At 41.8% G+C, this 21,467-nt stretch overlaps 1 protein-coding gene across 1 annotated transcript in view; it reads right to left on the bottom strand.

The window, feature by feature from the left end:
* Positions 1-16,845, bottom strand: part of LOC132393185 (uncharacterized) — a 70,255-nt gene extending 53,410 nt beyond the window's left edge. Inside the window, exons 1-4 of the mRNA XM_059968122.1 lie at positions 16,386-16,845; positions 11,902-12,085; positions 4,626-4,667; positions 2,441-2,554 (exon numbers count right to left, since the gene is read on the bottom strand). The gene's annotated coding sequence lies outside the window, so the exon portion shown is untranslated. The remainder of the gene's footprint in view (positions 1-2,440; positions 2,555-4,625; positions 4,668-11,901; positions 12,086-16,385) is intronic.
* Positions 16,846-21,467: the final 4,622 nt, after the last annotated feature.

A 21,467-nucleotide genomic window follows, 5' to 3' on the forward strand; every position in this document is an offset into this window, starting at 1 on the left:
ACTATGTTCACCTGACCTCATATCCTATGTCTGCAGTCTGTAATTACCAGTTTCATCCGGAGTTTTCAGAATCTCCCCATGCCACTTAACGTAAAAGTTGGCTTTGTTACTTAAGACATATTCAATTTTTCTTTTAATTTTGCTTCCACTGCCCTTGTATGTCTCTTGTCTCCAGGGAAGTAACACCCAGAAGGAACAGTATAATAAGTGAGAAACGTGGAGAGATCTGCAAGATGTGACTGTCTCACTTGTGGTTCTGGTCAGATTGCATATATGCACACAATGTGATAAAATATGTCAAAGTAATGGTATATTTTGCCATATACTAATCTGAGGTTTATTTGCTTGAAGGCATTTACAGGAGATTCAAAGAAACACAATAGAATAAATGAAAAACTACATACAAGGATGAACGGACAACCAATGTGCCAAAGCCGAGAAAATGCGAAAATACAAAAAAATACTGTAAGTAATAAATAATATTGAGAAATTGAGTGCTAGAATCATTGAAAGTGAGTCCATAGGTTGTGGAATCAATTCCATGTTCAGGCGAGTGAAGTTATCCACACTGGTTCATGTGCCTGATGGTTGAAGGGAAATAACTGTTCCCGAACCTGGTGATGTAGGACCCAAGTCTCCTGATGTCAGCAATGAGAAGAAAACATGGTCTCATTGGTGGGGGGGAGTCCCTGATGGTGGATGCTGTTTTCTTGTTGCTGTGCTCCTTGCAGATATGTTCAATGGCGGGGAGGGCTTTTTCTGTAATGGACCAGGCTGTATCCACTAATTTTTGTAGGTTTTTCCATTTATGGGAGTTGCACCATGCTGTGGTGCAACCAGTCAGGGTACTCTCGGCTGTCCAAGTTTTAGGTAACATGTTGAATATGCTCAGACCTCAAAGAAAGTAGAGGCACTGTCATGCTTTCTTTGTAATGGCTCTTATGTGCTGGTCCCAGGACAGATCCTTTGAAATGATAATTCCCAGGAATTCAAAGTCACTGACCCTCTCCACTCCCAATGAAGACTGATTCCTCTGGCTTCCTCCTCCTGTAACCAATGATCTTTTTTTTTGGTTTTGCTGACATTCAGTGAGCTGTTGCTGTTGTGGCACCATTCAGCCAGATTTTCAATCATATTCCTACATGAAATTTGTCACCATGTTTTATTTAGTCAAAAACAATAGTTGTTGTCAGCAAACTTGTATATGGCACTGGAGCTGTGTTTAGCTTTACAGTCAAAGGAATACAGTGAGTAGAACAGTGAGTTAAGCACATAGCGTTGTAGTGCACCTGTGCTGATGGTGATTGTGGAGGCGACGTTGTTGCCAATCCAAGCTGACTAGGTGACATCTTCTAGTCATCATGTGGTGTCATCACATTTTTATACATATGCTACAGATATAAAACTATCCTTTCCTTATGCTAGATCTTCTCTCACAGAGAATGATGCTAAGGATTCAGGAAGGATTCCAACATGAGTCAACTGAGTAATCAAGAATGGCTCAAGCTCTTTGCATAGAGTTAAGTATGCACTGTTTAGCGGATACCTATCATTTATGTTTTGCGCAGTATGGGAAGTAGTGTGAAGATATTTCAGGCAAAGGTTTTACCCAGATATACCTGTCAGGATGGCAGCTATAAAGGTCAGGCAAGGTCAGGCCGAGAACCTGATGATCCGAGCCAGCCCGTGATTCTGATTACTACCATTCTTTAGCCCTCACCCCCGGGGAGAAACAGCATTTTGTCAGGGTTGCCCTCACTTAAGGTCACCTGTGGGAATTCAAAATTCTGGCGCAAACTCAAGGAAAAGGTTGAATTTCACCAGATGCATCCTAAAGGTATACACGTGTTGGTAAAGGTGAGGTGCCTGAGGAATATGTGGGACAGTGTGGCACAGGGGGTATGGGATGGTACATGGGCAACTACCAGGAACACCAGCAATGAAGAAAGTTATCGTTCTTTTAAAGGGGAAGTGAGGCAGTGACTGGGGCAGGTGAGAGTTCCTGGGGAACAATAATCGCAGTGATTCAAAGAGCTGAGGGGACAACCATGGATTATGCAGAACGTAAATACCGAGCGTAAGACAAGTATTCCGTGTCGGATCATCCAGGGAGGAATGATCAAGTCTTCCTGAAAAACATGAAGGAAGGCCTGAGTTCAGCTCACCAGGAAGTTTTAGATTTAGGGATAACGGTAGAGTCGACCTACTTTGCGATAGTTTTGTGGGTCAGTGAGATAGACCAAAGAAAGTACAAGAGATAGAGTAAAGTGGCTGTAGTGGATGCAGCTGGACCAGAGCATGAAGCAGGGAACTGCTGGAATAGACGAGGGAGGGTAAAGGGGTTGATGTTCTGCAGGTGTGGCCTGTTGGGACATGGTTGGAGGCCAAAAGAGAGGAAAGAAAAATAGCTGAACGTCACAGCAGACACACAATCTCTCACCCCATTGGCGCCCAGTCTGACCAATCTGACTGTCGATCATTTCACAGAGGTAGTAGGCGGCTCCCAGGTCAAAACAAATATGTAGTGGTGGCCCCCTCTGCCAGCGCTGGTGACCTGTGGATATAGACAACAGCATTGTTAGGGGGCTTACAATGTGATATGTTAGAGCACACTGGGGTATCGGTATCAGTTACTGACCTACCCTTGCCAACAACTGGACAGGCTATTTATATTACGGGTGTGTGGTGGGAACAGTGAATGCAGAAAGAAGCAAGTCGCAAATACTAGAAATCGACGGAGTGCAGCTTCCAGTGTATTTCTGGGTATGACCAAATAATGAGGGCATTATCCTTGGAATAGATGTCCTAAGGGAAGCAAGAGTTGTTATAGATTCGGGAAAGGCAGAAATAATAAGGACAAGTCAGGGGCAGCGAACATGTATAACCAAGAGAGTACACAACCTGGCTAGCATAGATACAACTGCTCCAATCATTAGAGACTGGAGCCAGCAGTACCCAGCAGTGTGGGCTAGACACATGCGAGATTGTGGTCGAGTAAAGATAAACCCAGTTAAAATAGAGGGGGGCCTGTACAAACCCCATAAGCAGTACCCTATATAAACTGATGTATTGACTCCTATTCAGGGTAAAGTGAAGGAACAAGAATACCTTTGGATTCTGAGGGAGACTGTGGCAGCTAATTATGGTGAGTAAAGAAGCCCAATGAATCAAATCCATTAACAACAGACTATACCACCCTTAAGCCCATCCTGAGATTGCATCACATCGTGGCAAGCCCTGCAACAATCCTGAATGGCCTGTCTCCAGAACATCATGTTTTTTCAGTCCTGGATATCACTAATGGAACTTGGAGGCTCCCTTTAGCACCTGAGTCCCGTGACCGATTTGCCTTCACCTTGGGTCAGCTCCTGATTCACATCCACACCACAGACATCCAAATGAATTTTAATCAGCATTGTCTGGTCTGGCATTCATTGCCTTTAGGAACCCATTGTTCAGAGCTGCACTCCAAATTAATCTACAAAATATATTTTGTTCAACTTCTAAATTCAACTTCTAAATGTACATGTCCTAAACCCAAAAATCGCTCTGAGCAATCTCTTATTTACTAAATTCTTAGACTAAAAGGAGATCTGATTGTAGGTTATAATTATAATAGGATATAATTTAAGATTTCATAAGACAGGTGGAAAGAATTATAGGTCATAAATTTAAACTGTGCAAAGCAACTCTGGGTTAGATCTTAATAGTATTTTGCTCCCAGTGAACATGATGCTGTCACATCCAAAGGATGCTCATTTCTTCAATGTCTTCAAGTGAGAGCTGGGGCTGTGTTTATTTGGAGCAAACACCATTAATTACTAAGGGTAGGTACTTCAGGGAATTGAAGTCTCGTTCACTATCTTCAACTGACATAGTGTACGAGGCTGGATTGTCTTGGGTACTGCCTTCTAGCCTGGGCCTTATCTGTACAGATTTACTTCCTCGGAGTGCTAATCTCCCACACCAGACAGGTTTCAATCAGCAGTGAGTGGATTCCAAATGGTAAGCACCATTCAGGCTGTGTATCTGGTGGCTCTGTCCCAAAATGCCCCGAGAGCTTTCAGGCGACTTGGACAAATTCTATCCCCACTGATGCTGGCTTGCTTAAAGCTCTCTGATAGTAAGGGGTATTTAAAAAGATTTAAAACTTTAAAAATATATCTTTAAAAACATAAATAATACATTTACTTAAAGTATGTTAAAACTTTTCAGATTAAAAATAATGTAAAACAAAATAATAGGGATAGGGATGGATGAATGCCAAGCAAAACACACTCAAAAATAGAAAGTTACAGAATTCTGAAATACAGAAGGTGATAATTTACCAAGCGTGTCTGTGAATGCAACATTGCTTGAGATATCCAATCCCAAACATTACTTCCTAACCAAAAATCTTATTGCAACAAATATATTTCTAATCTTTCATTCAAAAAGCCAAAAGGCTTCTATGGCAATTACGTATGGAAAAATATTCTCTTAATCACTCTCTTTTTACTGACTCAGAATACAAAAATCAATAAATCTTTATCTCTGATCCTACACAATGAAATAAAGTGCTTTCCCTATTTCATACCAAAAGCCATAGCAATTCAAGGAAACAAATTCCCCTTAAGATTCGTTACCTGTATCTCCACTGCAGTGGTAGTATCTTCAGTACTTCAAGTCTGATTGAAACACAAACCCAAAATGTTGTATAATGTTAAATTTTAAATGTGTTATGCATTTGATTTCTACGTTTTTCATTGACTTACAGTACACTTTCTAAGACAGAGTTATTTGTTTTCATAACAGATATGCTACTTTTATTTAAGAATCACATGAAGATCATTAGGTAGGTGCTATCCAAATATTAAAAATAATGTAGCAATTACCACTCTTAATTACAGAAAGAAAGGGAGTTTTTGGCCAGAGATATTGTGATACCAACTCCTTTGCATTCCCAGTGAGTTAATAGCAAAATAAAAACTGTTGATTAATTCTAATTATACCTAAGTGCAAGTTAAACATTTTTGTAGCAACTTGTTCCGTGTGCGTTTAGCAGTTCCAGGCATGTTCATTATTAATTATTACAAACTAGTCAGATCCTGTATGGACCAAAACATATTTCTAACACCACACATTGTTCACACTACAAACACTCTTTCAATGCCCTGAATCATGAATGATTTATGGCAGTAGAGCCACATATTTTGCTTGCATTAAATGCATTGTTAGCTGTGATATTTCTTCCACAAAAAGAAGAGACTGAACCAATATTAGTTCACTCCATAAAATAACATATCAAAAATGTCAAAAACCTTTTCCTTTGTTTAAAAAAATCTCTTTTAAAAAAGATTTTCCAGGCACCAAAACAACACAAAACCAAATAAAATGCATTTAAAATATAAATGCCATATTACTGCAGTCATTTTTCACCCTACCTGAACTAATGAGAGTTCTGCACCTTTTGAATAGCTGCTGATATTTTCTTTAAAGCAGACAGCAAAAACGATTAAGACAATGATTTCCTGTTTTAGTTGATGCAGCCCTTTCAAACCAGCAGTTCCCAAACCCTCTTCTCCTTAAAACATAATCTCATGTACAGACAGCTATTGCAAGACGTCGTAGTAAAAGTGGAGAAAGCTTTCATTTCTGGCTGTGCTTGCAATCACAAAAATAGCTGAACTGATCACAAATCTGATCAAACCAAAATTCACCCTATGTCCACCAGCTTTCGTCACGCTAGACATAGAGATTTTGTTGTTGTTCCTCTCTGCTTGTGGCACATCAGGCAACCTTGCAACCTTGCCATTTCTTTAGTATTTGTCTTTTTTTTTATGAGGCTGAGTTGCCAGCTCACCACTCAACCTAGCATGGATGGGAAGCGTACAAGGAGCCAGCCGGATTCGAACGTGGGACCACTATTTGATGTAATTGATTTTCTGACTGTAATGGAGTAAGGAATCTCTTACCTCCCCCTCAAAGTGAAATCAGTATTCACTCATCCTGATATGGGAAGTAAATTAACAACTAGTTCTTCCTGTGGATGGCTATTTTTACATAGAGTGCTAGCATTGATTAGTAAAGAAATCCTCAATATGACTGTGACTATTTCCAATAGCAGCATTCCCTTTACGTTCAAGGGAATGACCTTTGTTGAATCCCTGAAGTGGCTACCATTGACCAATAACGTAACTGAACCAGTCAGCTAAAGGCTGAGTCTTTAGGGGTCAGATCGGAGGTTTGGTACTCTGAGGCAAGTGACTCACCTCCAGACAGACCGAAGCCCTTCCATCACCTGCAAAGCATAAGAGGGGAGTGAATACTCTCCCATTATCTGAACTCAGTAAGCTTGACATTCTCCAGGTTAAAGCTTGATTGGCCTTCAGTCCACCATCTTGCTTTGCCAGTGTGTGAATCAAATTGCAAAAGAATGTAATTAATATGGTTGGGAGGCATTAAGAACCTGGGCTGTGAGTGCACCCCATACCATCAGCATGAGCCACCACAGGAACTCCAAATTCACCTTCGAAACTGATGATCTTTGCCACTGGAAAGGATCAGGGTTGGAATCACAGAGAACCCTACCACTTCCAAAATACACAACTTCCTATATTGGAGGTGTATATCACCAACTTCATTATTGCCAGTGGAAGTCTTGGAATTGACTAATTAACCATTCCATGGGAATAGCTTCATGACAGGAATAGCACTCACCAAGGAAAATTGGCTGGAAAAACACTAGCCACATCATAGAAAGAATGAAAGATATCCTGTGTAGACAAATACAAACATTACAAAAATCTATAATGTAATACTGATGCACCATTAATAACTCTCGGAGACATGAGGCGAGATATAGGCTTTTATTGGCTGGAAGAAAGACAAGCAGCAATTGACCACCACACTACATCCTGGAGACTGAGACCAGGGCTGTGTCTCCAATTGCCTTTATATCGGGGTCCGTGGGAGGAGCCACAGGAGCAGTCAGTGGGGGGGCGTGTCCAGACAGGTATATGTAGTTCACCACAAATACTTTGCAATTTTTCAAATAGTCTTGATCCATTTCTAGAAATGCCAATGGATTTAACTTAGAATTACATTATGTTCAGGGTTCTGTTGTAAATCTCCCGAACCGGGGATTAGGTCCCGAATCTGAAAAATGTACACAAATCCCCTAGATGTGGTATATGTTAAGACACAGATCAAGCTCCTAATGAATGTCAAATCTACCATGAATCGTGGAAATCAGACAATATACTAGATTAACACTGCTTCCCTTTACGTTGAATAAATTTTGATGAGTCAGAATCAGGTTTATTGTCACTGGCATATGTTGTAAAATTTATTGTTTTGCAGCAGCAGTACACATTAAAAAATCTATAAATTACAATAAGAAATATATACAGTAGATTTAAATTAAATAAGTAGTGCATTTAAGAAAGGTAACACGATGGAACATTACTAATAAATGCTGGAATGACCATTTCTGCTGCAATTTCACTTTCTTTCTGGAGCAACAGAAACACAACACACACATGTAAAAACTGTAATTTCTGCAGTTAGAAAGAATTACACACCTTCCTTGGGATCCTAAATAAATTGTTTCTAATACTCAAACCTGCAGCTTATAATTTATAGATCAAAAGCAATTAACATTATAACCTCAGCAAAATATTTGATATCAAAGGATCATTGGAGGTGAAGGAGGTTCAGATGGAGCCCCAGACTCTGAGAGATGTTGAAGTGAGTCGGTGGAGGATAAGCTGCAGGGATAATTACTGGGGGGATGGGATTGCTCCGTGACCTAGCGTAGAACTGATGGGCCAAAATGGCTCTCTTCTATGATGTAAGTAGATATGGAAATAACCTAATCATGAAACCAACTTCCTGTTCTACAGATTGCACATCATAAAAACAAAGTACTGCATCACCTTTCCTCACACAGCTTTATGATTTCCTTGGATTTAAAATAACATTGGCAGAGCTATCCTGGGGCTGTTTCCTCTACATTCACAGGTCTGAACTTACACACTCCAACGTATTGCATTTTAACTTACTGCCAGCTGTAAACCCAGTCAATATGCTACTACTGAATCTGGTAGAAATTTAACTTGTTAACTGCTAAATTTATCCGGAGGAGCAGATTTATCAACAGCTTTATGTGAGGCAAATTCCTAAACCTGTTGTTGCAAAGTAAACTCAGTGAGACTTGTCTAATATGAGGAAACTTGAAGGACAAATTATTCTCATGCAACAGTAGGATCCTGTCACATTTAGAATCAGAATCAGGTTTAATATCACCAGCATATGTCATGAAATTTGTTGTCTTTACGGCAGCAGTACAATGCAATACATAATAGAAGAAAAAACGTGGATTACAGTAAGTATATGTGTATATTATTTCAATTAAATAAGCAGTGCAAAATAGAAATTAAAAAGTTAGTGAGATAGTTTTCATGGGTTGTATGCCCATTCAGAAACTGGATGGCAGAGGGGAAAAAGCTGTTCCTGAATCATCAAGTGTGTGCTTTAAGCCTTCTGTACCTCATTCCTGATGGTAGCAATGAGAACAAGGCATGGCCTGGATGATGGGGGTCCTTAATGATGGATGCCACAGTTCTGAGGCATTTTTGAGCATTTTCAGCAACAATTAGTTGGTCCCCATTTGATTCTTCATTCTTTTTCTAAATTGCTCTGCTAAGAACTGATTAAATTCAGTCATTACTTCTTGCCCACATATTATAATTCTCAAACAATCGTGGAGGGATCTAGGTGATAAAGAAAGAAATGAGAAGTTATGTGCTTAATGTACTAATGAGCAATGAATGTATGGGTCTATGTTCATCTTCTGCTCAATATAAGTGGGAACAGTGTTGCTTATGGAAGGATTCTGGTGCAACAGCTTGCTGCATTCCGACAGGTGAAATCTTTCACATGTGTAGCATCCGTGCCCCCAATTTACCCCTGTTCACCTAGGGTGAATTGCCAACACCCCGCCAACAGTGCAATACTTTGGTGTAAATACAGTGTAATGCCCCCCCCCCAGTACACGCTCGCAACACAAATACCAGACAATACACCAAAGGCGAGTAAATAATTGCAACTTCATAATTTTAACCAATTTAACATAATTCCAGCTACAGAAACCCATTACAGCAATAAATAACATTACAGAGAAGCCATTTTGTTAGCCTGAACAGTTAACACCACTGTTACTGGTACTGAGAGCCCTACACATGCAAGGTAAGACAGTATTCCATTTGAAGGAAGAAACACTGAAAATCACATGATGTTTATGTATTTTATGGTGGTAACCTGACAAGTTTACAGTCTTTGTTAGTAACTCCTTGTACCTGGCAGCACTTTCTTAGAATCCTGATTTGAGTCTGGGCTCCTTTCCAACCGAATCAGAGGATTAGCAAAATCATTGAGTGAACATTGACCAGAGACAAATCTGCAATAAGCTTGATATTGCTTTGTAGAAGCCTGTTTGATTCACGGGCAACTTTTCAATGATATAAGCAACTAGAAAAGAATGTAGTCTATTTTCTAGCTCGGGGGAGCTCTAGCAGGAAACAGTTGAGGTGGAAAATTGGAAACAAAAAGGAGAGAAGAGAAATGTAGCTGTAACTGCTGATAGCTTAGTTAGGAGAATAGATGCAATTCTCTGTCGAGCGGATCAAGGGTTCCAAAGGCTGAGTTGCCTACCTGATGCCTGAGAAAGGGGCATATAATCTGGCTTACAGACATATTTGGAATGGTAGGGGAAAGATCCACTTCATGTGGGTACCAATGACATAAGATGAACAAGGAAAGAGGACACAAAAAGCTGGACGAACTCAGCAGATCAGACAGCATCTATGGAAGCAGTCGACATTTCAGGCCAAGACCTTTTTTCAGGACTAAGAATAAAAAGGTGGGAGGAGGGGAAAGAAGGTGATAGATGAAGCCAGGTGGTTGGGAAAGGACAAGAGCTGGAGAAGAAGGAATCTGACAGGAGAGGAGAGTGGACCATAGGAGAAAGGGAAGGAGGAGGGGACCAGGGGAAGTGATAGGTAGGTGAGGAACGGTGAAAAGTCAGAGTGGGGAATAGAGAAAGAGGAGTGGGGGGTATTTTTTTCACCAGAAAGGAAAGTCAATATTCATGCCATCATGTTGGAGGCTACCCAGAGAAGGCCATAGACCAACATGACAGAACGGGAATGGAAATTGGAATTAAAATGTTTGGATAGAGAGGAGGTGCTCAACGAAGCGATCGTCCAGTTTACGACAGGTCTCACTAATGTAGAGGAGGCTGCATTGAGAGCACTGGACACAACAGATGACCCCAGCAGATTTGCAGGTGAGGAGTTGCCTCACCTGGAAGGACTCTTTGGTGCCTCTAATGGAGGTGAAGTAGGAGTATATGGGCAGGTACAGCACTTAGACTACTTGCAGGGAGATTAGTGGGGAGGGACAAATGCACAAAGAAATCACAGAGGGAGCAATCCCTGGGGGGGGGGGAGTTAAAGAAATATTTAGTGGTAGGATCCCATTGGAGATGATGGAAGTTGTGGAGGATGATGTGTTTCAGAGGAAAGAGGTCCTGCTGAGGAAGTCTGAGCAGCTAGGCACAAGACATAGGAGCAGAATTAGGCCATCCATCCCATCAGGTCTGCTCCACCATTCCATCATAGCTGATTTATTATCCCTCTCAACTTCATCCTTCTGCTAATCAAGAACCCATCAAGCTCCAGTTTAAGTAAACCCGATGACTTAGCCTCCACAGCCATCCACGGCAATGCATTCCACAGATTCATCATCCTCTGGCTCAAGAAATTCTTTCTCTTCACTGTTCTAAATGGGTACCCCTTTATTCTAAGGCTGCAACCTCTGGTCCTAGGCTCACCAATTATAGAAACTCGTCTATCCACATCCACTTTATCTGGGCTTTTCAATAATCAAAGGACACCAGAAAGATAATATCTCTGGATTGTTACTTGATCCAGGAGCAAATTGGCAAAGGGTTAATAAGATCAGAGAGTTAAATGTGCAGCTCAAAGATTGGTAAAGCAGGTTTGAATTTGTGGTACATTGGCACCAGTACTGGGGAAGGAGGGAGCTGTTCCAGTAGGTAACGCTCCACCTTAACCTGCTAGGACAGCATCCTGGTGAATCACATTGCTAGGCTCTGGATAAGAGTTGAAAGTAAATATTAAGAGGGCTGGGTTCAACAGGTTGGAGAAGCACGGATAAAGTAAAAAGAAAGGAGGGGGCAGAAGAGGTTACTGATGTCTCCAGAATAAAGAAAAAAAACCAGAAAGTTTCGAATTTAACTTCACGTAACATGGGGTCAAAACTGAGAAGAAGGGTGGTGAATAAAGGACTGAGGTGTTATATTTGAATGCACATAGTATACAAAATAAGGCAGATGATCTTGTCGCATAATTCAAGATTGGCAGGAATGACATTGTGGGCATCATTCAGTCGTGACCAAAAGAAAATTATAGTTGAGAGCTGAATATCTAAGGATACACACTGTATCAAAAAGACAGACAGGTAGACAGAGGGGGAGGGGTGGCTCTATTGGTAAAAATGAAATCAAATCTTTAGAAAGGGGGTTCAAAGGTACATATAATGTCAGAGAAATGCATACAATATACATCCTGAAATTCCTTTTCTTCACAACCATCCTCGAAAACAGAGGAGTGCCCTCAAAGAATGAATGACAGTTAAATGTTAGAACCCCAAAGCCCCCACAACTCCCCCTCCCATGTGTAAGTGGCAGCAAAACAATGACCCCCCCCACCCATCCCCACCAGCAAAAGAAAGCATCGGGGCCCCCCACCGAGCACTCACGCGTGCGGCAAAGCTTCAGCAAAGACACAGACTTGCAGTACCCCAAAGACTACTCATTCACCCTGTAATTTGACATACCACAGGCTCTCTCTCTCTCTCTCCCTATTAAGCAAGAGGGAGACATAACAGATGACTCGCTGATTAACAGTGTTAAAAGCCCGTTGTGTCGCTTTTTCCGAGCTCTGTGCCCAAAGAACTCGGGTCTCTCGGCACACAGCCAGCAGCCAGCGTGTAACTCCAGGTCAGGGTCTTCAAAGGAACCCTGAAAGGGAAAAATAGAAATACTAAAGATAGAAATAGAGCTGTTTCCAAAGGTGCAAGCAAAGGAGTCACCGATGGGTGCTATTGTCTCTCCTTAGCTCTTCCTATCAGTGACATAGGATCAGAAGATGTAGCAGTAAGTAAATTAAAAAGATTAGTACGTCGAAAAAAAAACTTTAATTAGAATATAAAATGCAGAATAAACCTACACCAATAGCCAGAAACAAAATCAGGTTTTGGAAACAAAAACTAACTTGTAACGATCAAAATCACTCATTTATTAGAAACGAGAGTCCAAAGCAGTAGGATAATTCTCATCCAGAAAGCTTCGAGCTTCAGATGTGGAGAGAAAAACACACTGTGGTGCATTCGGAGGCGAGATTCTAAGCTTCGCAGGGTATAAAAGTGCCGGTTTTAGATTTTTCTCATAACATTCGGACATCAGAGGTTTAAAAAGGAGCCTTGCCTTCATTACTTCTGAGCTAAAATCCTCCATTAATCGGAATTGGAAATCTTTAAATTTAACCATCCCTAAACACCGAGCCACACAAATAAGTTGCTCTTTGACATGCACATTTTGAAATCGAACAATTACAACCGGTGGTTTAGATGAAGAACTTGATGATCAGCGCATAATTCTGTGGGCGCGATCAAATAACGGAGGACTGTCTGGGAATACAGAAGGGAACACATCCTTTAAAAGTTGAGCAAAATACTTCGAGGGGTCCCCTTGTTCGATACCTTCCGGAAGACCAAGTATGCGTAAGTTCTGTCTTCTGGACCGATTTTCAAAGTCAACACTCTTGGCTTTAAGTGTTTCCACCTGTTTAATCGTCGAAGATAATTTCTGCTCCAGTTTTTCGATTATCAAGTCTCGCTTCTGAGCATCCTCTTGCAAAGTTGCGATTAGAGTTTGTTGCTGTTTGACTACTAAATCAGTCTTATCCATAGAATCCTGGAAAGTCTTTAGATCTTGTTTGAAAGTTTGTTGTTGTTCTACCCTAGGTAATTTCTAAGGTAAAGACATGCTTGGCACAGCTTTGTGGGCTGAAGGGCCTGTATTGTGCTGTAGGTTTTCTATGTTTCTAGATTGCAAGCAACTATTTTGCAAAGTAAGCCAGCAATTTAGACACATTTTTTAATACATGCCAAGGGAAGGTCAATTGGACTTTTAACGAAAATATGCTGGTTTTTTTCTGTTGACGGATTACTTGTGTTAAGTGTGCTATATGAAAGGATTTACTTTATTACAGTTGGTATATTGTATGTGGGACAAAGAGCCTTGAACCTAACCACGTTACATAAATCATTGACATTTGTGATCGCAAAGAGCAGGTATTTACCCAGTTCTTAGAATTAGAATGATTTTTCAAAAGGACATTTAATGAGTAATCCATTACAAACATCTATATGGTAAGTAGTTTTGGGGAAACTGGATCAGTTTAGAATTTATCCAAGAACTTTCTTTTGCAGTTAAAGTTTTTAGTATTGTTTTGCCAGGTACTAAAGTTGTAAAACATTATTTTCTCATCTTTAAAAAGAATCTACAGGATTCAGGTAACACTGCCACCACCCAAATCAGAAATGTGTGGGTTCAATCGTCATTCTTGATAATCTGAATGAAAGACAAAGGCAGGATTGTATGTATGAGGCCAAGCTGATAAAATTATGAAACATACCACCTGGAATTGTTGGCTTTAAAGACAAAGGTACAGAAGACAAAAAAAAGAAACACTAAGCTGTTAGAAAATGCTAATAAAAATTTAGCTAGCATGTTACGTCCAGTTCTGGTCACCACACTTTAAAGGTCATGAAGACTTTGGAGTGATGGTTAAGATGATTTACCTAAATGTTTCCAGGTATACAAGGCTTTAGTTGCCTGGTAATACCTGATTTGCCAAGATTAACCATTTCTGTCCTACAGAGAGTGAGGGGATCAAGATTATGCATAACATAGATGGAGCTGGGCAAAGTTTTGTCTATTTGGCCCTGAAGGGCAAGGTCTTCCACACAGAAGGTGGTGCATATATGGAACAAACTGCCAAAGTGGTAAAATCTGGTACAGTTACAACGTTTAAAAGGCACATGCACGGGCAGCAAAGGGTTAAAGGGCAAAGTGAGGTGAAATGAGAACCATTGAAAGAGAATTAAACCTCTTTTTATATGAGGAAGACCAAGTGAGTGAAACTAATTAAAAAATTTTCAGAAGGCTGATAGATGCACAATCAATGGAATTGCTTCCATCTTTGATCAACGACATTCTAATCTAGGCTGACAAATTAGTGGGCGTTTTGCAGACTCTGGAAGGTTGTCTGCCTGATGGCATGTTAAATCAAGAATCTTTGGCTTTCTCAGATCACATTGAAGTATTTGAATAAGCATATGGGAGTCCTCCAAGCTGTTAGTTATTTCTCAATTGTCACTGCTCAGTTGTACTACAGTAGCTTGATGGGTTCTGTTTGTGCAATTGTTTCTGAGATTTATGTGTTTTAAAACACTGAGTTACAGCTGCACTTGTTTGGCAATAAACTGCCTTTCACAGCGTTAAGGAATGCAAATATTTCTTTCTGGGATCAGTACTGATAAGTGAATTGTAAACAAGATTGGCATTTCATTGAATTATGCGCAGCATAGATCCATAAATGTTTACATGGAAATTTTCTATAAGAAACACTTTTCAAAGAAAAAAATAAAGATATTGAGCTGAGGTCCATATATTCATAAATCCCCTTTCAAGCTGACCTAAAATGGCCTTGCAGTCAAACAAGAACTTAAGCACAAGATTCTGCTGTTGCTGGAAATCCAGAACAACACACACAAAATCCAGGAGGAACTCAACAGTTCAGGCAACATTTGTTGGGGGGAAGAAGACAGAATAAGAAGGTGGGAGACAGAAAGGTGAACAAGATGGCAGGTAATAGGTGAAACCAGGAATGTAGGTGGTATAGGGGATTGAGGTGAGAAGCTGGAAGGTGATAGGTGGAAGAGACAAAGGGCTGAAGAAGAAATCTGATAGGAGCAGACGGTAGACCATAGGAGAAAGGGGAGGAGGAGAGGTACCAGAGGGATTTGATGGACGGTTGAGGAGAGGAGGAGGTTAAAGAAGGGATTCAGAATGTGGAATGGAAAAAGAGGGAAGGAGAAAGGGCAGAGAAATTACCAGAAGTTAGGGAAATCGATGATCATGCCATCAGGTTGGAGGCTATCCAGACAGAATATGAGGTGTTGCTCCTCCAACCTGAGTGTATCCTCATTATGACAGTAGCCATGGACTGACATGTTAGAATGGGAAAGGGAAGTGGAATTGAAATGAGTGGGCAGCAAGAAATTTTTGTAGCAGACGGAGAGAAGATGCTCGACAATATGATCTCCCAATGTATGTCAGGTCTCATTGAAGTAGAGGAGGCCGCCCCTGAAGCACTGGATACAATAGATGACCTGGCAGGTAAAGTGTTGCCTCACCTGGAAGAACGTTTTGGGGCCCTGAGTGGTGGTGAGGGAGCAGGTGTAGCACTCGTCTCACTTACAGGGTAAGTGTGAGGAGGGAGATCAGTGGGGAGGGATGCATGGACAATGATATCATATGGAGTGACTCAAAATCTGGATCAAAGCTTGACAAATTACAGGGAAAGGCACATTGCTAAGCGCTTCTTAAATCTTTGATGAAAAGAAATCAAGGTTTAAAAAATGTTACCCAGCATTCACTGGAAATGATGAGGCAAAATCAAATTTACTGGCCTAAACTTTCTACAAATGGAGAATATAATTGCAAAGTCTCATTGTTGCAAGTTAATAAGTGATCCTTTTTCTAAAGACACACCGTGCAGTTCCCACCAAATCAAAAGTACATTAAGTATGCATTTGTTAAGATAGTCCTTGAATGTAACACTAAAACTGGAGAACTGAATGAGATTAATCATTGAAAATCTGACGTCCAATTTGATTGCATTTCCATCGGAAACAGAAAAGCCTAGGAAATATAGAGACCTTTTCTTTCCACAAAACTACTTAATATTTACATTAAAAATCTGTTATCTCATGGTTAACCAGCTAGAATCATAGAATCAGTACAAGAATCACCATTTCCTATACCTTACAAAAATATTCCTTTTGAATATGAATTCTGTTTCCAACTTTGTTTCTGGTAAGTCGCAGACTGCAATAAAGTTTTCCAATAAAACTTCTCTCCATTTCCCTTTTATCAAGTAATCTAAAATTTAAAGATATTCTTACAGCCAAAATAAAATGTAGTCACTGTTAAGATAATTCATCATCAATTAAGATTCCAAAAGATTACTTACATTTATATGTTTATGAAGGGAATACAGTGCAAGGGATCATGGTGAGCTCAGCTTCTCTTTCTCAAAGTAACGCCATGAGATCTTTTGCAGGTTCTTTATCTAATATCTCGTCTGAAAGCTAGTGATCTCTCTCTATACCAAATGTGGTTGGTATTCTTCTTTTTCATAGCAAGTCTTCAAAAGGCCAAACTTGTAGGAGACGGATTGACCTGCTCTGAAAACTGAGTGATGCAGTATGATGATTTATTGCTTCATTCTGCGTTGCTGGAGAGTTACACACAGAACACGGAACTGGTAGCATGACACAGGGATAGCATACACACACAAAATGCTGGAGGAACTCAGCAGGCCAGACAGCATTTATGGAAAAAAGTACAGTTGGCATTTCGGGCTGACACCCTTCGGCAGGACTCATAGTCCAAAGATAGCATAGTCCAGGCTCAATTCAAAACTTGGCACTTCAATGACCCGAGAAGTTCACAAAGCATGCAAATTTGTATGGAAACAATTGATAGCTTCCACACCCTCATATTTGGAAGGTGGCTCTCACACTGCGTAGTTTAGAAATGATGGACAGAAGATATTTTTTCTCCACTGTAAAATTATGGTGCATGTCTTTATAAATCCATGTTTCGGGATCAGATTTGGTACATGAACATTTTATGCAGAAAAGCATGGGAGGTAATCTGGCTGCACCTCTGAAGGCAGAATGGGCTATTGTTTCAGGTCAATGCCCTTCAATCAGCAGAAAATATTCAAAGTAGTGAGAGAAAAAATGTGGGAGTGGGATAGGGAATGGGGTGTTAGGGGAAACATGGAAATTCTGAAGTAAGTGTTTGAAATTCAATAGTACTATTTTAGGAGATGAACAAGGTCGTTAACATCAGCATATTTACTAATATTTATCCTTCAATTAATATCACTAAAATTAGAAGTGGTTATTATTACATTGCAGTGAGAACTAGTGTACTCTCGCTACTATATTTTCTAAGTTTACACCTCAAAACTCCCCTAAGGTTGTGTGAGGCACTGTACATACAATTGCCTACTCTGCAGGGCCATGTGCTTCCTTGCTTCCCCATCCGTTCTGCCATTCTACTCTCCTTGCTAAGTTTTGTGTCATCAGCAAATTCCAGGTAAAAAACAATACTGATCACTGGTGTACCATTGCACCATTTGGAAAGCATCTGCAGAATCTCTTGTGTTTGTTGGCCAAATGCTTCGGTTTCTAAGCTTTAACTAGTTTTATGTCCAAGCTCCCGCTGTCTCTTTATTGAAACAAAATGGTGTGCAGCTGCCATTTTGATCTGGGGTCCTTAGTTTCTCTGAACAGGGAATATTATTTCTATATTTGTGATAAGACCCTAATTAGATTGGATTCCCATTCTATTGTAAAGGTTGCCATCTACTGGCAGTCTGCATAATGTTACATCGAAGCAAAGACTGAATCATGGCTGATTTATTTTCTCTCATCCCCATTCTACTGCCTCCAGCCCATAACCTTTTACATCCTTACTAATAAAGAAACTTCTGTTAGGATCATGGAACGTCCGCACACTCATGGACAGAGAGAACTCAGCAAGACCCCAAAGAAGAGTAGCCCTTGTTGCCAAGGAACTTTCACGCTACAACATCAACATTGCAGCCCTAAGTGAAACCAGGCTTGCAGAGGAAGGATCCCTGACTGAAACCACCAGCAGAAAGGAAAAGTGCAAAATGAAGAGAGGATTCATGGAGTTGGATTTGCAGTCAAGTCCAGCTTCCTGAAACAACTCTCCGACCTGCCCGTGGGAATCAACAAAAGGCTTATGTGGCTACGTCTGCCCCTCAGCCACAAATGTCACGTAACAGTCATTAGCGCTTATGCCCCAACCAAGACCAGCAAATACAAGACCATTGAACAGTTCTACGCCAACCTTAGCTCTGTTCTGTGCTCAGTCCCTGCCAACAACAAATTAATCCTGTTTGGTGACTTCAATGCCCGAGTAGGCTGCGACCACAGTCGCTGGGAAGGGGCTCTAGGCAAACATAGTATTGCCAATATGAACAGCAACGGCCTCTTGCTCCTTAGCAAATGTGCAGAATACGACCTCCTCATCACAAACACAGTGTTCAGGCTGGCGAATAAGTACAAGACAATATGGATGCACCCAAGATCCAAACATTAGCACACTATCAACTACATTATAGTACGTTGCCGAGACATCCGGGATGTCCTCGTCACCAGGGCCACGCAAGGAGCAGAGTGCTGGACTGAACACAGGCTTGTCCGCACCACACTGAAGCTGTGTGTTGCTCCCCACCATTCCAAGTGCCCTAAGTTAATCAGAACAGCTTTCAACATCGCCGGACTCCAAGAGCCGCTGTATCTTTGCAAGTTCCAGGCCACCCTTGTTGAGAAGCTGTCTGGCAACGGACCACTAACCGGTGGGCCAACCCAGAAGTGGACTCGGTTTAGAGAGATGGTGACGGAAACAGCGAAATCAGTCCTTGGCCCAAAGGACCAGAACCACCAAGACTGGTTCAACGAGAATGACAGTGCCATCAAAGATCTCCTGGCCAGGAAGAACAAAGCATTCATGGAGTGGCAAAACGACCCAAGCTCCATTCCTGGAAAAGAGCAGTTCTTGTTCCTCCAGGCCCACGCCCAATGGGAAATTCGCAAGATGCACAGCCTGTGGTGAAGAGGTGCAACGCTTCGCCAACATCAACAACTCGAAGCTGCTCTTCAACTCCATCAAGATGATCTTTGGCCCCTTGAGATCCCGCTCATCTCCACTATTGCCTGCTGATGGAACCACACTGCTAAAGAACAAAGAGAGCATCAAACACAGATGGGAAGAGCATTTCAGCCAGCTACTGAACCGCCCTTCATCGGTCAACCAGTCTGCTCTGGACCAAATCCCCCAACAGCCTATTCACGAGGAACTAGATGACCCTCCCTCGATAGATGAAGTCAAGAAGGCTATCGTGCAGATGAGCAGTGGCAAGGCGCCTGGCAAGGATGGAATACCTGCTGAACTGTACAAGGCACTCAGCAAGGAATCACTTGATGCTTCCTTGACTAGCATTTGGGAAGAAGATGAGATCTCCCTGGACCTCAGAGACGCAACGATAATCGCCCTCTACAAAAATGAAGGTTCTAGAACCGACTGCAGGAACTACTAAAGCATCTCACTACTTTCCATTGCCGGAAAAATCCTCGCCCGCATCATCCTCAACAAACTGATTCCAACAGCGTCAGAAGAGAAACTTCCCGAGTCACAATGCGGCTTTCATCCCGAGCGCAGCACTGTCGACATGATCTTCGCAGTGGGACAGATACAGGAAAGGTGCCTGGAACAGAACATGACATTATACTCTGTCTTCATTGAACTGACGAAGGCGTGTGACACGGTCAACAGAAACGTGCTGTGGATCATCCTTGGAAAGCTTGGCAGCCCACAGAAACTCATTACAGTCATCCACCTGCTCCACGATGGCATGACAGAAGTGTTCGCAGATGGTTCCCCATCTGAGACTTTCAACATCTCAAATGGCATGAAGCAAGAGTGCGTTCTAGCACTAGTGCTCTTTAACCTCTTCTTCACGCAAATACTGAAGCATGCTGTTTAGGACCTAGACCTGGGTATTTACATAAGATATCGCCTAGATGGATCGATGTTTGACCTGAGATGCCTTGCTGCAAAGATCAAAACGTTGAGGAGGCTCATCACTGTTTGCTGATGACTGTGCCCTCATGGCCCGCCGGGAGAACCACCTGCAGACGATTGTTGACAATTCCCCGCAGCCTCAAAGCTGTTCGGCCTGACAATCAGCCTCGGTAAGACACAAGTTCTCCTACAACATGCACCAAACAGTCACCCTCCTCAGCCATGCATCACCATCGACAGCACTGTCCTGAAGAATGTGGAGAGGTTCAAGTATCTAGGAAGCACCATCTCCAGTGACGGGTCCCTTGACAAAGATCATAGCAAGGATCCAGAAAGCCAGCCAGGCACTCAGGAAACTCCATGTCAAAGTTCTGGAGTACAAGGACATTCAGCTTTCAACCAAGCTCAAGGTGTACAATTGCTGTGGTCCTCACCTCTCTCCTGTACGGCTGCAAAACCTGGACCCTGTACCGCAGGCACACCAAACAGCTGGAGTAGTTTCACATGCACTCTCTGCGGTCGATCATGAGGATTCGATGGCAGGACCAAATCACCAACCAGGAAGTCCTTGACAGAGCCAACAGCACAAGCATTGAGGCAAGGATCCTCCAGGCCCAGCTACGCTGGACTGGCCATGTAATCCGCACGGGTGAAACAAGAATCCCCAGGCAGCTGCCCTACGGTGAGCTTGAGCATGGCAGTCGCAATCAGGGCTGCCCCAAAAAAAGATACAAAGACAATTTGAAATCGTACATCAAATAGTACATCCAGCCTCAACAACTTGAGGAGTCCGCAGCTGACAGGGCTGCATGGCACACCCTGACCAGAAAAGCTGCACCTGACTTTGAGGATGACCGAAATCAGCGCCTTGCAGCAGCACGAGACCGACGCCACAAGGCTGTGTATGCACCTGTTCCAACAACCACCATTCCACGTCCAACTTGCAACCGCATGTGTGCCTCGGCCTTCGGCCTCCAAAGCCACATGCGTATCCAAAGACAACTGCACAATGTTTAGTCTTCCTCGGACCCTGAGAGACTAAAAAGTCAATAAAGAAGCTATCAATCTGAACTGTAAATATATTCAATGATTTGGTCTCCACAGCCATCTGTCACAAAAAATTCCTCTGTTTCATCACTGTCTGGTTCAAGACATTTCTAGTTGTTGCTGTTCTAAAGGAGTGTCCTTCTATTTTGAGGCTGTGCTCTCTGGTATTAGACTTACCTACTATAGGAAACATCCTCTCCACATTCACTCTATCCAGTCCTTTCAAAAGTTGTTATATTTCAATGAGATCCCCCCTCTAAACTCCAGTTAGTACAGGCCCAGTCATCAAATGGTCCTCAGATGTTAACCCTTTAATTCCTGTGTTAATTTTTGTAAACCTCCTCTGGACCGTCTCCAATGCCCACGCATCTTTTCTTCGAAA

Source organism: Hypanus sabinus, chromosome 4 (genome assembly GCF_030144855.1).
Source record: "Hypanus sabinus isolate sHypSab1 chromosome 4, sHypSab1.hap1, whole genome shotgun sequence".
Lineage (NCBI taxonomy): Eukaryota > Metazoa > Chordata > Chondrichthyes > Myliobatiformes > Dasyatidae > Hypanus > Hypanus sabinus.